Here is a 13,491-nt window from a genome sequence, read left to right as displayed (position 1 = left end):
CTCTGAGCACAACCGGCCCTCTCCCACTGGAAGACCTCCCCGGCTGCCTCCAAAGGCCGGTTTGCATGCACTCCCGCCCACTGCTCCCACCAGGCGCGCACAATGCTCCCAAGCCCGGGAGAAAAGCGCTTCGGGGTGATGCTCTCTCCAGGCCCTTGCTCCTGAGCCTGGGGGCCAGGCAGGTGATCCACACTCCCAGGCCAAGGCAGAACCAGATGCACACGTCTGTTCCTGCCCCCTGCACCGGCAGAGAGCTCGCGGGAGCCAGAGTCTGTCAGGCAGCTGCTGGGCTGGGCGCCTGTGTGGGAAGGGGCAGAGCTGACCTAGGGGCTAGTTGGGCCTCTTGCTCTCCCTGCTGCCCTGAGGCTGCTGGGCCAAAGAGGTCTTGGGCATCCAGCCCTTTGCTGGTCCCTTCCATCTGACGAGGCCCTCTGAGCTCCAGCACCTTGCAGTGTGGAGACAGCCCCTGCCAGCAACCTCCTCTCCAAGGAGGCCTCAACCGAGGCCTAGTCCCAGGGAAAGGCACAAGCGGAGATGAACCTGAGGAGGCGCGCGGGAATGTCTGGAACCAGTCCCCGCAGCCTGCCCCTTGGTGGGGCAGTATCCCCGGAGGCCAGGAAGGTCTGGGCAAGGCTGCCAGGGGCAGGGACACTGCTGGGTCCTTCCCCTGGCCTGTGGGGCGTCTGAGCACAACCGGCACTCTCCCGCTGGAAGACATCCCCGTCTGCCTCCAAAGGACGGATTGCAAGCACTCCCACCCGCTGTTCCCGCCAGGCACGCACAATGCGCCCAAGCCCGGGAGAAGAGCGCTTCGGGGTGGTGCTTTCTCCGGGCCCTTGCCCCTGAGCCTGGGGGCCATGCAGGGGGAACACACTCTCAGGCCAAGGCAGAACGACATGCAAACGTCTGTTCCTGCCCCCTACACCGGCAGAGAGCTCGGGGAGCCAGAGACTGCCAGGCTGCTGCTGAGCTGGCTGCTGTGTCGGACGGGGCAGAGCCGACCTAGGGGCAAGTTGGGCCTCTTGCTCTCCCTGCTGCCCTGAGGCTGCTGGGTCAAAGTGGTCTTGGGCATCCAGCCCTTTGCTGGTCCCTTCCCTCTGACGAGGCCCTCTGAGCTCCAGCACCTTGCAGTGTGGAGACAGCCCCTGTCAGCAACCTCCTCTCCAAGGATGCCTCAACCGAGGCCTAGGCCCACGGGAAAGGCACCAGCGGGGATGAGCCTGGGGAGGCGCCCGGGCATGTCTGGACCCAGTCCCCGCAGCCTGCCCCTTGGTGGGGTAGTACCCCCGGAGGCCAGGAAGGTCTGGGAAAGGCTGGCCAGGGGCAGGGGACCTGCTGGGTCCTGCCCCTGGCCTGTGGGGCCTCTGAGCACATCCGGCCCTCTCCCGCTGGAAGACCTCCCCGGCTGCCTCCAAAGGCCGGTTTGCCAACACTCACGCCCACTGTTCCCACCAGGCGCGCACAATGCTCCCAAGTCCGGGAGAAAAGCGCTTCGGGGTGGTGCTCTCACCGGGCCCTTGCCCCTGAGCCTGGGGGCAATGCAGGTGGAACACACTCCCAGGCCAAGGCAGAACCACATGCACACGTCTGTTCCTGCCCCCGGCACCGGCAGAGAGCTCAGGGGAGCCAGAGTCTGTCAGGCAGCTGCTGAGCTGGCCGCCTGTGTGGGAAGGGGCAGAGCCGACCTAGGGGCAAGTTGGGCCTCTTGCTCTCCCTGCTGCCCTGAGGCTGCTGGGCCAAAGAGGTCTTGGGCATCCAGCCCCTTGCTGGTCCCTTCCCTCTGACGAGGCCCTCTGAGCTCCAGCACCTTGCAGTGTGGAGACAGACCCTGCCAGCAACCTCCTCTCCAAGGAGGCCTCAACCGAGGCCTAGGCCCAGGGGAAAGGCACCAGCGGGGATGAGCCAGGGGAGGCGCCCGGGCATGTCTGGACCCAGTCCCCGCAGCCTGCCCCTTGGTGGGGCTGTACCCCCGGAGGCCAGGAAGATCTGGGCAAGGCTGGCCAGGGGCAGGGGCCCTGCTGGGACCTGCCCCTGGCCTGTGGGGCCTCTGAGCACAACCGGCCCTCTCTCGCTGGAAGACTCCCCGGCTGCCTCCAATGGCCGGTTTGCAAGCCCTCATGCCCGCTGTTCACACCAGCCGCACACAATGCTCCCAAGCCCAGGAGAAAAGCATTTTGGGGTGGTGATCAGTCCGGGCCCTTGGAAGACCTCCCCGGCTGCCTCCAAAGGACAGTTTGCAAGCACTCATGCCCGCTGTTCCCGCCAGCCGCGCACAATGCTCCCAAGACCGTGAGAAAAGCGCTTCGGGGTGGTGTTCTCTCCGGGACCATGGAGGACGTCCCCGGCTGCCCCCAAAGGCCGCTTTGCAAGCACTCCCACTCGCTGTTCCCGCCAGCCACACACAATGTTCCAAAACCCCGGAGAAAAGCGCTTCGGGGTGGTGCTCTCTCCGGGCCCTTGGAAGACTTCTCTGGCTGCCTCCAAAGGCCGGTTTGCAAGAATTCCCTCCCGCTGTTCCACCAGCCGCACACAATGCTCCAAAACCCGAGAGAAAAGCGCTTCGGGGTGGTGTTCTCTCAGGGACCATGGAGAACGTCCCCGGCTGCCCCCAAAGGCCGCTTTGCAAGCACTCCTGCCTGCTGTTCCCGCCACACGCGCACAATGCACCCAAGCCCGGGAGAAAAGCGCTTCGGGGTGGTGCTCTCTCCGGGCCTTTGGAAGACCTCCCCGGCTGCCTCCAAAGGCCGGTTTGCAAGGACTCCTTCCTGCTGTTCCCGCCAGGCACGCACAATGCTCCCAATCCTGGGAGAAAAGTGCTTCGGGATGGTGCTCTCTCCTGGCCCTTGGAAGACCTCCCCGGCTACCTCCAAAGGCGGGTTTGCAAGTACTCATTCCCGCAGTTCCCGCCAGCTGCGCACAATGCTCCCAAGTCCGGGAGAAAAGCGCTTCGGGGTGGTGCTCTCTCCGGGCCCTTGCCCCTGAGCCTGGGGGCAAGGCAGGGGGAACACACTCCCAGGCCACGGCAGAACCACAAGCCCACGTCTGTTCCTGTCCCCTGCACTGCCAGAGAGCTTGGGGTAGCCAGAGTCTGTCAGGCAGCTGCTCGGTTGGCCGCCTGTGTGGGAAGGGGCAGAGCCGCCTTAGGGGCATGTTGGGCCTCTTGCTCTCCCTGCTGCCCTGAGGCTGCTGGGCCAAAGAGGTCTTGGGCATCCAGCCCCTTGCTGGTCCCTTCCCTCTGACGAGGCCCTCTGAGCTCCAGCACCTTGCAGTGTGGAGACAGCCCCTGCCAGCAACCTCCTCTCCAAGGAGGCCTCAACCGAGGCCTAGTCCCAGGGAAATGCACCAGCGGGGATGAACCTGGGGAGGCGCCCGGGAATGTCTGGGCCCAGTCCCCGCAGCCTGCCCCTTTGTCGGGCAGTACCCCCGGAGGCCAGGAAGGTCTGGGCAAGGCTGGCCAGGGGCAGGCGCCCTACTGGGTCGTGCCCCTGGCCTGTGGGGCCTCTGAGCACAACCGGCCCTCTCCCACTGGAAGACCTCCCCGGCTGCCTCCAAAGGCCGGTTTGCAACACTCCCGCCCGCTGTTCCTGCCAGGCACGCACAATGCTCCCAAGCCCGGGAGAAAAGCGCTTCGGGGTGGTGCTCTCTCCGGGCCCTTGCCCCTGAGCCTGGGAGCAACGCAGGGGGAACACACTCCCAGGCCAAGGCAGAACCACGTGCACACGTCTGTTCCTGTCCCCTGCACCGGCAGAGAGCTCAGGGGAGCCAGAGTCTGCCAGGCAGCTGCTGGGCTGGCCGCCTGTGTGGGAAGGGGCAGAGCCGACCTAGGGGCAAGTTGGGCCTCTTGCTCTCCCTGCTGCCCTGAGGCTGCTGGGCCAAAGAGGTCTTGGGCATCCAGCCCCTTGCTGGTCCGTTCCCTCTGACGAGGCCCTCTGAGCTCCAGCACCTTGCAGTGTGGAGACAGCCCCTGCCAGCAACCTCCTCTCCAAGGAGGCCTCAACCGAGGCCTAGGCCCAGGGGAAAGGCACCAGCGGGGATGAGCCTGGGGAGGCGCCCGGGCATGTCTGGACCCAGTCCCCGCAGCCTGCCCCTTGGTGGGGCTGTAACCCCTGAGGCAGGAAGGTCTGGGCAAGGCTGGCCAGGGCCTGGGGCCCTGCTGGGTCCTGCCCCTGGCCTGTGGGGCCTCTGAGCACAACCGGCCCTCTCCCACTGGAAGACCTCCTCAGCTGCCTCCAAAGGCCAGTTTGCAAGCACTCCCGCCCACTGTTCCCACCAAGCACGCAAAATGCTCCCAAGCCCGGGAGAAAAGCGCTCGGGGTGGTGCTCTCTCCCGGCCATTGCCCCTGAGCCTGTGGGCCAGGCATGGGGTCCACACTCCCAGCCCAAGGCAGAACCACATGCACACGTCTGTTCCTGCCCCCTGCACAGGCAGAGAGCTCGGGGGAGCCAGAGTCTGTCAGGCAGCTGCTGGGTTGGCCGCCTGTTTGGGAAGGGGCACAGCCGACCTAGGGGCAAGTTGGGCCTCTTGCTCTCCCTGCTGCCCTGAGGCTACTGGGCCAAAGACGTCTTGGGCATCCAGCCCCTTACTGGTCCCTTCCCTCTGACGAGGCCCTCTGAGCTCCAGCACCTTGCAGTGTGGAGACAGCCCCTGCCAGCAACCTCCTCTCCAAGGAGGCCTCAACCGAGGCCTACTCCCAGGGGAAAGGCACCAGCGGGGATGAGCCAGGGGAGGCGCCCGAGCATGTCTGGACCCAGTCCCCGCAGCCTGCCCCTTGGTGGGGCTGTACCCCCGGAGGCCAGGAAGGTCTGGGCAAGGCTGGCCAGGGGCAGGGGCCCTGCTGGGTCCTGCCCCTGGCCTGTTGGGCCTCTGAGCACAACCGGCCCTCTCCCACTGGAAGACCTCCCCGGCTGCCTCCAAAGGCCGGTTTGCAAGCGCTCCCGCCCACTGTTCCCAGCAGGCGCGCACAGTGCTCCCAAGCCCGGGAGAAAAGCACTTCGGGGTGGTGCTCTCACCGGGCCCTTGCCCCTGAGCCTGGGGGCAATGCAGGGGGAACACACTCCCAGGCCAAGGCAGAACCACATGCACACGTCTGTTCCTGCCCCCTGCACTGGCAGAGAGCACAGGGGAGCCAGAGTCTGTCAGGCAGCTGCTGGGCTGGCCGCCTGTGTGGGAAGGGGCAGAGCCGACCTAGGGGCAAGTTGGGCCTCTTGCTCTCCCTGCTGCCCTGAGGCTGCTGGTACAAAGAGGTCTTGGGCATCCAGCCCCTTGCTGGTCCCTTCCCTCTGACGAGGCCCTCTGAGCTCCAGCACCTTGCAGTGTGGAGACAGCCCCTGCCAGCAACCTCCTCTGCAACGAGGCCTCAACCGAGGCCTAGTCCCAGGGAAAGGCACCAGCGGGGATGAACCTGGGGAGGCGCCCGGGAATGTCTGGATCCAGTCCCCGCAGCCTGCCCCTTGGTGGGGCAGTACCCCCGGAGGCCAGGAAGGTCTGGGCAAGGCTGGCCAGGGGCAGGGGCCATGCTGGGTCCTGCCCCTGGCCTGTGGGGCCTCTGAGCATGACCGGCCCTCTCCCGCTGGAGACTTCCCCGATTGCCTCCAAAGGCCGGTTTGCCAACACTCGCGCCTGCTGTTCCCGCCAGGCACGCACAATGCTCCCAAGCCCGGGAAAAAAGCCCTTCGGGGTGGTGCTCTCTCCGGGCCCTTGCCCCTGAGCCTGGGGGCAATGCAGGGGGAATACACTCCCAGGCCAAGGCAGAACCACATGCACACGTCTGTTCCTGCCCCCTGCACCGGCAGAGAGCTCGGGGGAGCCAGAGTCTGCCAGGCAGCTGCTGGGCCGGCGGCCTGTGTGGGAAGGGGCAGAGCCGACCTAGGGGCAAGTTGGGCCTCTTGCTCTCCCTGCTGCCCTGAGGCTGCTGGGCCAAAGAGGTCTTGGGCATCCAGCCCCTTGCTGGTCCCTTCCCTCTGATGAGGCCCTCTGAGCTCCAGCACCTTGCAGTGTGGAGACAGCCCCTGCCAGCAACCTCCTCTCCAAGGAGGCCTCAACCGAGGCCTAGGCCCAGGGGAAAGGCACCAGCGGGGATGAGACTGGGGAGGCGCCCGGCCATGTCTGGACCCAGTCCCCCCAACCTGCCCCTAGGTGGGGCAGTACCCCCGGAGGCCATGAAGGTCTGGGAAAGGCTGGCCAGGGGCAGGGGCCCTGCTGGGTCCTGACCCTGGCCTGTGGGGCCTCTGAGCACAACCGGCCCTCTCCCACGGGAAGACCTCCCTGGCTTCCACCAAAGTCCTGTTTGCAAACACTCCCGTCCGCTGTTCACACCAGGCTCGCACAATGCTCCCAAGCCCGGGAGAAAAGCGCTTCGGGCTGGTGCTCTCTCCGGGCCCTTGCCCCTGAGCCTGGGGGCAAGGCAGGGGGAACACACTCATAGGCCAAAGCAGAACCACATGCCCACGTCTGTTCCTGTCCCCTGCACCGGCAGAGAGCTTGGGGGAGCCAGAGTCTGTCAGGCAGATGCTGGGTTGGCCGCCTGTGTGGGAAGGGGCAGAGCCGACCTAGGGGCAAGTTGGGCCTCTTGCTCTTCCTGCTGCCATGAGGCTGCTGGGCCAAAGAGGTCTTGGGCATCCAGCCCCTTGCTGGTCCCTTCCCTCTGACGAGGCCCTCTGAGCTCCAGCACCTTGCAGTGTGGAGACAGCCCCTGCCAGCAACCTCCTCTCCAAGGAGGCCTAAACCGAGGCCTAGGCCCAGGGGAAAGGCACCAGCGGGGATGAGCCAGGGGAGGCGCGCGAGCATGTCTGGACCCAGTCCCCGAAGCCTGCCCCTTGGTGGGGCTGTAACCCCTGAGGCAGGAAGGTCTGGGCAAGGCTGGCCAGGGCCTGGGGCCCTGCTGGGTCCTGCCCCTGGCCTGTGGGGCCTCTGAGCACAACCGGCCCTCTCCCACTGGAAGACGTCCTCAGCTGCCTCCAAAGGCCGGTTTGCAAGCACTCCCGCCCACTGTTCCCACCAAGCACGCAAAATGCTCCCAAGCCCGGGAGAAAAGCGCTTCGGGGTGGTGCTCTCTCCGGGCCCTTGCCCCTGAGCCTGGGGGCCAGGCATGGGGTCCAAACTCCCAGGCCAAGGCAGAACCACATGCACACGTCTGTTCCTGCCCCCTGCACAGGCAGAGAGCTCGGGGGAGCCAGAGTCTGTCAGGCAGCTGCTGGGTTGGCCGCCTGTGTGGGAAGGGGCAGAGCCCCCCTGGGGGCAAGTTGGGCCTCTTGCTCTCCCTGCTGCCCTGAGGCTACTGGGTCAAAGACGTCTTGGGCATCCAGCCCCTTACTGGTCCCTTCCCTCTGACGAGGCCCTCTGAGCTCCAGCACCTTGCAGTGTGGAGACAGCCCCTGCCAGCAACCTCCTCTCCAAGGAGGCCTCAACCGAGGCCTAGGCCCAGGGGAAAGGCACCAGCGGGGATGAGCCAGGGGAGGCGCCCGAGCATGTCTGGACCCAGTTCCCGCAGCCTGCCCCTTGGTGGGGCTGTACCCCCGGAGGCAGGAAGGTCTGGGCAAGGCTGGCCAGGGGCAGGGGCCCTGCTCGGTCCTGCCCCTGGCCTGTGGGGCCTCTGAGCACAACCGGCCCTCTCCCACTGGAAGACCTCCCCGGCTGCCTCCAAAGGCCGGTTTGCAAGCACTCCCGCCCACTGTTCCCACCAGGCACGCACAATGCTCCCAAGCCCGGGAGAAAAGCGTTTCGGGGTGGTGCTCTCTCCGGGCCCTTGCCCCTGAGCCTTGGGGCCAGGCAGGTGATCCACACTCCCAGGCCAAGGCAGAACCACATGCACACGTCTGTTCCTGCCCCCTGTACCGGCAGAGAGCTCGCGGGAGCCAGAGTCTGTCAGGCAGCTGCTGGGCTGGCCGCCTGTGTGGGAAGGGGAAGAGCTGACCTAGGGGTAACTTGGGCCTCTTGCTCTCCCTGCTGCCCTCAGGCTGCTGGGCCAAAGAGGTCTTGGGCATCCAGCCCCTTGCTGGTCCCTTCCATCTGACGAGGCCCTCTGAGCTCCAGCACCTTGCAGTGTGGAGACAGCCCCTGCCAGCAACCTCCTCTCCAAGGAGGCCTCAACCGAGGCCTAGTCCCAGGGAAAGGCACCAGCGGGGATGAGCCTGGGGAGGCGCCCGGCCATGTCTGGACCCAGTCCCCCCAACCTGCCCCTTGGTGGGGCAGTACCCCCGGAGGCCAGGAAGGTCTGGGCAAGGATGGCCAGGGGTAGGGGCCCTGCTGGGTCCTGACCCTGGCCTGTGGGGCCTCTGAGCACAACCGGCCCTCTCCCACTGGAAGACCTCCCTGGCTGCCACCAATGTCCTGTTTGCAAACACTCCCGTCCGCTGTTCACGCCAGGCTCGCACAATGCTCCCAAGCCCGGGAGAAAAGCGCTTCGGGGTGATGCTCTCTCCGGGCCCTTGCCCCTGAGCCTGGGGGCCAGGCAGGGGGAACACACTCCCAGGCCAAGTCAGAACGACATGCACACGTCTGTTCCTGCCATCTACACCGGCAGAGAGCTCGGGGGAGCCAGAGACTGCCAGGCTGCTGCTGGGCTGGCTGCCTGTGTGGGACGGGGCAAGCCGACCTAGGGGCAAGTTGGGCCTCTTGCTCTCCCTGCTGCCCTGAGGCTGCTGGGTCAAAGAGGTCTTGGGCATCCAGCCCTTTGCTGGTCCCTTCCCTCTGACGAGGCCCTCTGAGCTCCAGCACCTTGCAGTGTGGACACAGCCCCTTCCCCAACCTCCTCTCCAAGGAGGCCTCAACCGAGGCCTAGTCCCAGGGAAAGGCACAAGCGGGGATGAACCTGGGGAGGCGCCCGGGAATGTCTGTACCCAGTCCCCGCAGCCTGCCCCTTGGTGGGGCAGTACCCCCGGAGGCCAGGAAGGTCTGAGCAAGGCTGGCCAGGGGCAGGGGCCCTGCTGGGTCCTGCCCCTGGCCTGTGGGGCCTCTGAGCACAACCGGCCCTCTCCCACTGGAAGACCTCCCCGGCTGCCTCCAAAGGCCGGTTTGCAAGCGCTCCCGCCCACTGTTCCCAGCAGGCGTGCACAATGCTCCCAAGCCCGGGAGAAAAGCGCTTCGGGGTGGTGCTCTCACCGGGCCCTTGCCCCTGAGCCTGGGGGCAATGCAGGGGGAACACACTCCCAGGCCAAGGCAGAACCACATGCACACGTCTGTTCCTGCCCCCTGCACCGGCAGAGAGCTCAGGGGAGCCAGAGTCTGTCAGGCAGCTGCTGGGCTGGCCGCCTGTGTGGGAAGGGGCAGAGCCAACCTAGGGGCAAGTTGGGCCTCGTGCTCTCCCTGCTGCCCTGAGGCTCCTGGGCCAAAGAGGTCTTGGGCATCCAGCCCCTTGCTGGTCCCTTCCCTCTGACGAGGCCCTCTGAGCTCTAGCACCATGCAGTGTGGAGACAGCCCCTGCCAGCAACCTCCTCTCCAAGGAGGCCTCAACCGAGGCCTAGGCCCAGGGGAAAGGCACCAGCGGGGATGAGCCTGGGGAGGCGCCCGGGCATGTCTGGACCCAGTTCCCGCAGCCTGCCCCTTGGTGGGGCTGTAACCCCGGAGGCAGGAAGGTCTGGGCAAGGCTGGCCAGGGGCTGGGGCCCTGCTGGGTCCTGCCCCTGGCCTGTGGGGCCTCTGAGCACAACCGGCCCTCTCCCACTGGAAGACCTCCCCGGCTGCCTCCAAAGGCCGGTTTGCAAGCACTCCCGCCCAGTGTTCCCACCAAGCACGCAAAATGCTCCCAAGCCCGGGAGAAAAGCGCTTCGGGGTTGTGCTCTCTCCGGGCCCTTGCCCCTGAGACTGGGGGCCAGGCAGGGGAACACACTCCCAGGCCAAGGCAGAACGACATGCACACGTCTGTTCCTGCCCCCTACACCGGCAGAGAGCTCGGGGGAGCCAGAGACTGCAAGGCTGCTGCTGGGCTGGCTGCCTGTGTGGGACGGGGCAGAGCCGACCTAGGGGCAAGTTGGGCCTCTTGCTCTCCCTGCTGCCCTGAGGCTGCTGGGTCAAAGAGGTCTTGGGCATCCAGCCCCTTGCTGGTCCCTTCCCTCTGACGAGGCCCTCTGAGCTCCAGCACCTTGCAGTGTGGAGACAGCCCCTGCCAGCAACCTCCTCTCCAAGGAGGCCTAAACCGAGGCCTAGGCCCAGGGGAAAGGCACCAGCCGGGATGAGCCTGGGGAGGCGCCCGAGCATCTCTGGACCCAGTCCCCCCAGCCTGCCCCTTGGTGGGGCAGTACCCCCGGAGGCCAGGAAGGTCTGGGAAAGGCTGGCCAGGGGCAGGGGACCTGCTGGGTCCTGCCCCTGGCCTGTGGGTCCTCTGAGCATGACCGGCCCTCTCCCGCTGGAAGACCTCCCGGGCTGCCTCCAAAGGCCGGTTTGCCAACACTCACGCCCACTGTTCCCACCAGGCGCGCACAATGCTCCCAAGTCCGGGAGAAAAGCGCTTCGGGGTGGTGCTCTCACCGGGCCCTTTCCCATGAGCCTGGGGGCAATGCAGGGGGAACACACTCCCAGGCCAAGGCAGAACCACATGCACATGTCTGTTCCTGCCCCCTGCACCGGCAGAGAGCTAGGGGAGCCAGAGTCTGTCAGGCAGCTGCTGGGCTGGCCGCCTGTGTGGGAAGGGGCAGAGCCGACCTAGGGGCAAGTTGGGCCTCTTGCTCTCCCTGCTGCCCTGAGGCTGCTGGGCCAAAGAGGTCTTGGGCATCCAGCCCCTTGCTGGTCCCTTCCCTCTGACGAGGCCCTCTGAGCTCCAGCACCTTGCAGTGTGGAGACAGCCCCTGCCAGCAACCTCCTCTCCAAGAGGCCTCAACCGAGGCCTAGGCCCAGGGGAAAGGCACAAGCGGGGATGAGCCTGGGGAGACGCCCGGGCATGTCTGGACCCAGTCCCCGCAGCCTGCTCCTTGGTGGGGCAGTACCCCCAGAGGCCAGGAAGGTCTGGGCAGGGCGGGCCATGGGCAGCGGTCCTGCTGGTTCCTGCCCCTGGCCTGTGGGGCCTCTGAGCACAACCGGCCCTCTCCCACTGGAAGACCTCCCCGGCTCCCTCCAAAGTCCTGTTTGCAAACACTCCCGCCCGCTGTTCACGCCAGGCTCGCACAATGCTCCCAAGCCCGGGAGAAAAGCGCTTCGGGGTGGTGCTCTCTCCGGGCCCTTGCCCCTGAGCCTGGGGGCCAGGCAGGTGATCCACACTCCCAGGCCAAGGCAGAACCACATGCACACGTCTGTTCCTGCCCCCTGCACCGGCAGAGAGCTCGCGGGAGCCAGAGTCTGCCAGGCAGCTGCTGGGCTGGCGGCCTGTGTGGGAAGGGGCAGAGCCGACCTATGGGCAAGTTGGGCCTCTTGCTCTCCCTGCTGCCCTGAGGATGCTGGGCCAAAGAGGTCTTGGGCATCCAGCCCCTTGCTGGTCCCTTCCCTCTGACGAGGCCCTCTGAGCTCCAGCACCTTGCAGTGTGGAGACAGCCCCTGCCAGCAACCTCCTCTCCAGGGAGTCCTCAACCGAGGCCTAGGCCTAGGGGAAAGGCACCAGCGGGGATGAGCCTGGGGAGGCGCCCGGCCATGTCTGGACCCAGTCCCCCCAACCTGCCCTTTGGTGGCACAGTACCCCCAGAGGCCAGGAAGGTCTGGGCAAGGCTGCCAGGGGCAGGGACACTGCTGGGTCCTGCCCCTGGCCTGTGGGGTGTCTGAGCACAACCGGCACTCTCCCGCTGGAAGACCTCCCCATCTGCCTCCAAAGGACGGTTTGCAAGCACTCCCACCCGCTGTTCCCGCCAGGCACGCACAATGCTCCCAAGCCCGGGAGAAAAGCGCTTCGGGGTGGTGCTCCCACCGGGCCATTGCCCTTGAGCCTGTTGGCAATGCAGGGGTTCCACACTCCCAGGCCAAGGCAGAACCACATGCACACGTCTGTTCCTGCCCCCTGCACCGGCAGAGAGCTCAGGGGAGCCAGAGTCTGCCAGGTAGCTGCTGGGCTGGCGGCCTGTGTGGGAAGGGGCAGAGCCGAATTAGGGGCAAGTTGGGCCTCTTGCTCTCCCTGCTGCCCTGAGGCTGCTGGGCCAAAGAGGTCTTGGGCATCCAGCCCCTTGCTGGTCCCTCCCGCTGACGAGGCCCTCTGAGCTCCAGCACCTTGCAGTGTGGAGACAGCCCCTGCCAGCAACCTCCTCTCCAAGGAGGCCTCAACCGAGGCCTAGGCCCAGGGGAAAGGCACCAGCGGGGATGAGCCTGGGGAGGGGCCCGGCCATGTCTGGACCCAGTCCCCGCAGCCTGCCCCTTGGTGGGGCTGTACCCCCGGAGGCCAGGAAGGTCTGGGCAAGGCTGCCAGGGGCAGGGACACTGCTGGGTCCTGCCCCTGGCCTGTGGGGCCTCTGAGCACAACCGGCACTCTCCCGCTGGAAAACCTCCCCGTCTGCCTCCAAAGGCCTGTTTGCAAGCACTCCAGCCCGCTGTTCCCGCCAGGCCCGCACAATGCTCCCAAGCCCGGGAGAAAAGCGCTTCGGGCTGGTGCTCTCTCCGGGCCCTTGTCCCTGAGCCTGGGGGCCAGTCAGGGGGAACACACTCCCAGGCCAAGGCAGAACGACATGCACACTTTTGTTCCTGCCCCCTACACCGGCAGAGAGCTCGGGGGAGCCAGAGTCTGTCAGGCAGCTGCTGGGCTGGCCGCCTGTGTGGGAAGGGGCAGAGCCGACCTAGGGGCAAGTTGGGCCTCTTGCTCTCCCTGCTGCCCTGAGGCTGCTGGGCCAAAGAGGTCTTGGGCATCCAGCCCCTTGCTGGTCCCTTCCCTCTGACGAGGCCCTCTGAGCTCCAGCACCTTGCAGTGTGGAGACAGCCCCTGCCAGCAACCTCCTCTCCAGGGAGGCCTCAACCGAGGCCTAGGCCCAGGGGAAAGGCACCAGCGGGGATGAGACTGGGTAGGCGCCTGGGCATGTCTGGACCCAGTCCCCGCAGCCTGCCCCTTGGTTGGGCTGTAACCCCGGAGGCAGGAAGGTCTGGGCAAGGCTGGCCACGGGCAGGGGCCCTGCTGGGTCCTGCCCCTGGCCTGTGGGGCCTCTGAGCACAACCGGCCCTCTCCCACTGGAAGACCTCCCCGGCTGCCTCCAAAGGCCGGTTTGCAAGCACTCCCGCCCACTGTTCCCGCCAGGTGCGCACAATGCTCCCAAGCCCGGGAGAAAAGCGCTTCGGGGTGGTGCTCTCTCCGGGCCCTTGCCCCTGAGCCTGAGGGCCAGGCAGGGGTCCACACTCCCAGGCCAAGGCAGAACCACATGCACACGTCTGTTCCTGTCCCCTGGTCCGGCAGAGAGCTTGGGGGAGCCAGAGTCTGTCAGGCAGCTGCTGGGTTGGCCGCCTGTGTGAGAAGGGGCAGAGCCGACCTAGGGGCAAGTTGGGCCTCTTGCTCTCCCTGCTGCCCTGAGGCTGCTGGGCCAAAGACGTCTTGGGCATCCAGCCCCTTACTGGTCCCTTCCCTCTGACGAGGCCCTCTGAGCTCCAGCACCTTGC

The sequence above is a fragment of the Dama dama genome, unplaced genomic scaffold (genome assembly GCF_033118175.1).
Source record: "Dama dama isolate Ldn47 unplaced genomic scaffold, ASM3311817v1 ptg000094l, whole genome shotgun sequence".
Classification (NCBI taxonomy): Eukaryota; Metazoa; Chordata; class Mammalia; order Artiodactyla; family Cervidae; genus Dama; species Dama dama.
The sequence above is the reverse complement of the archived record's forward strand: the minus strand, read 5'-3'. Positions refer to the sequence as shown.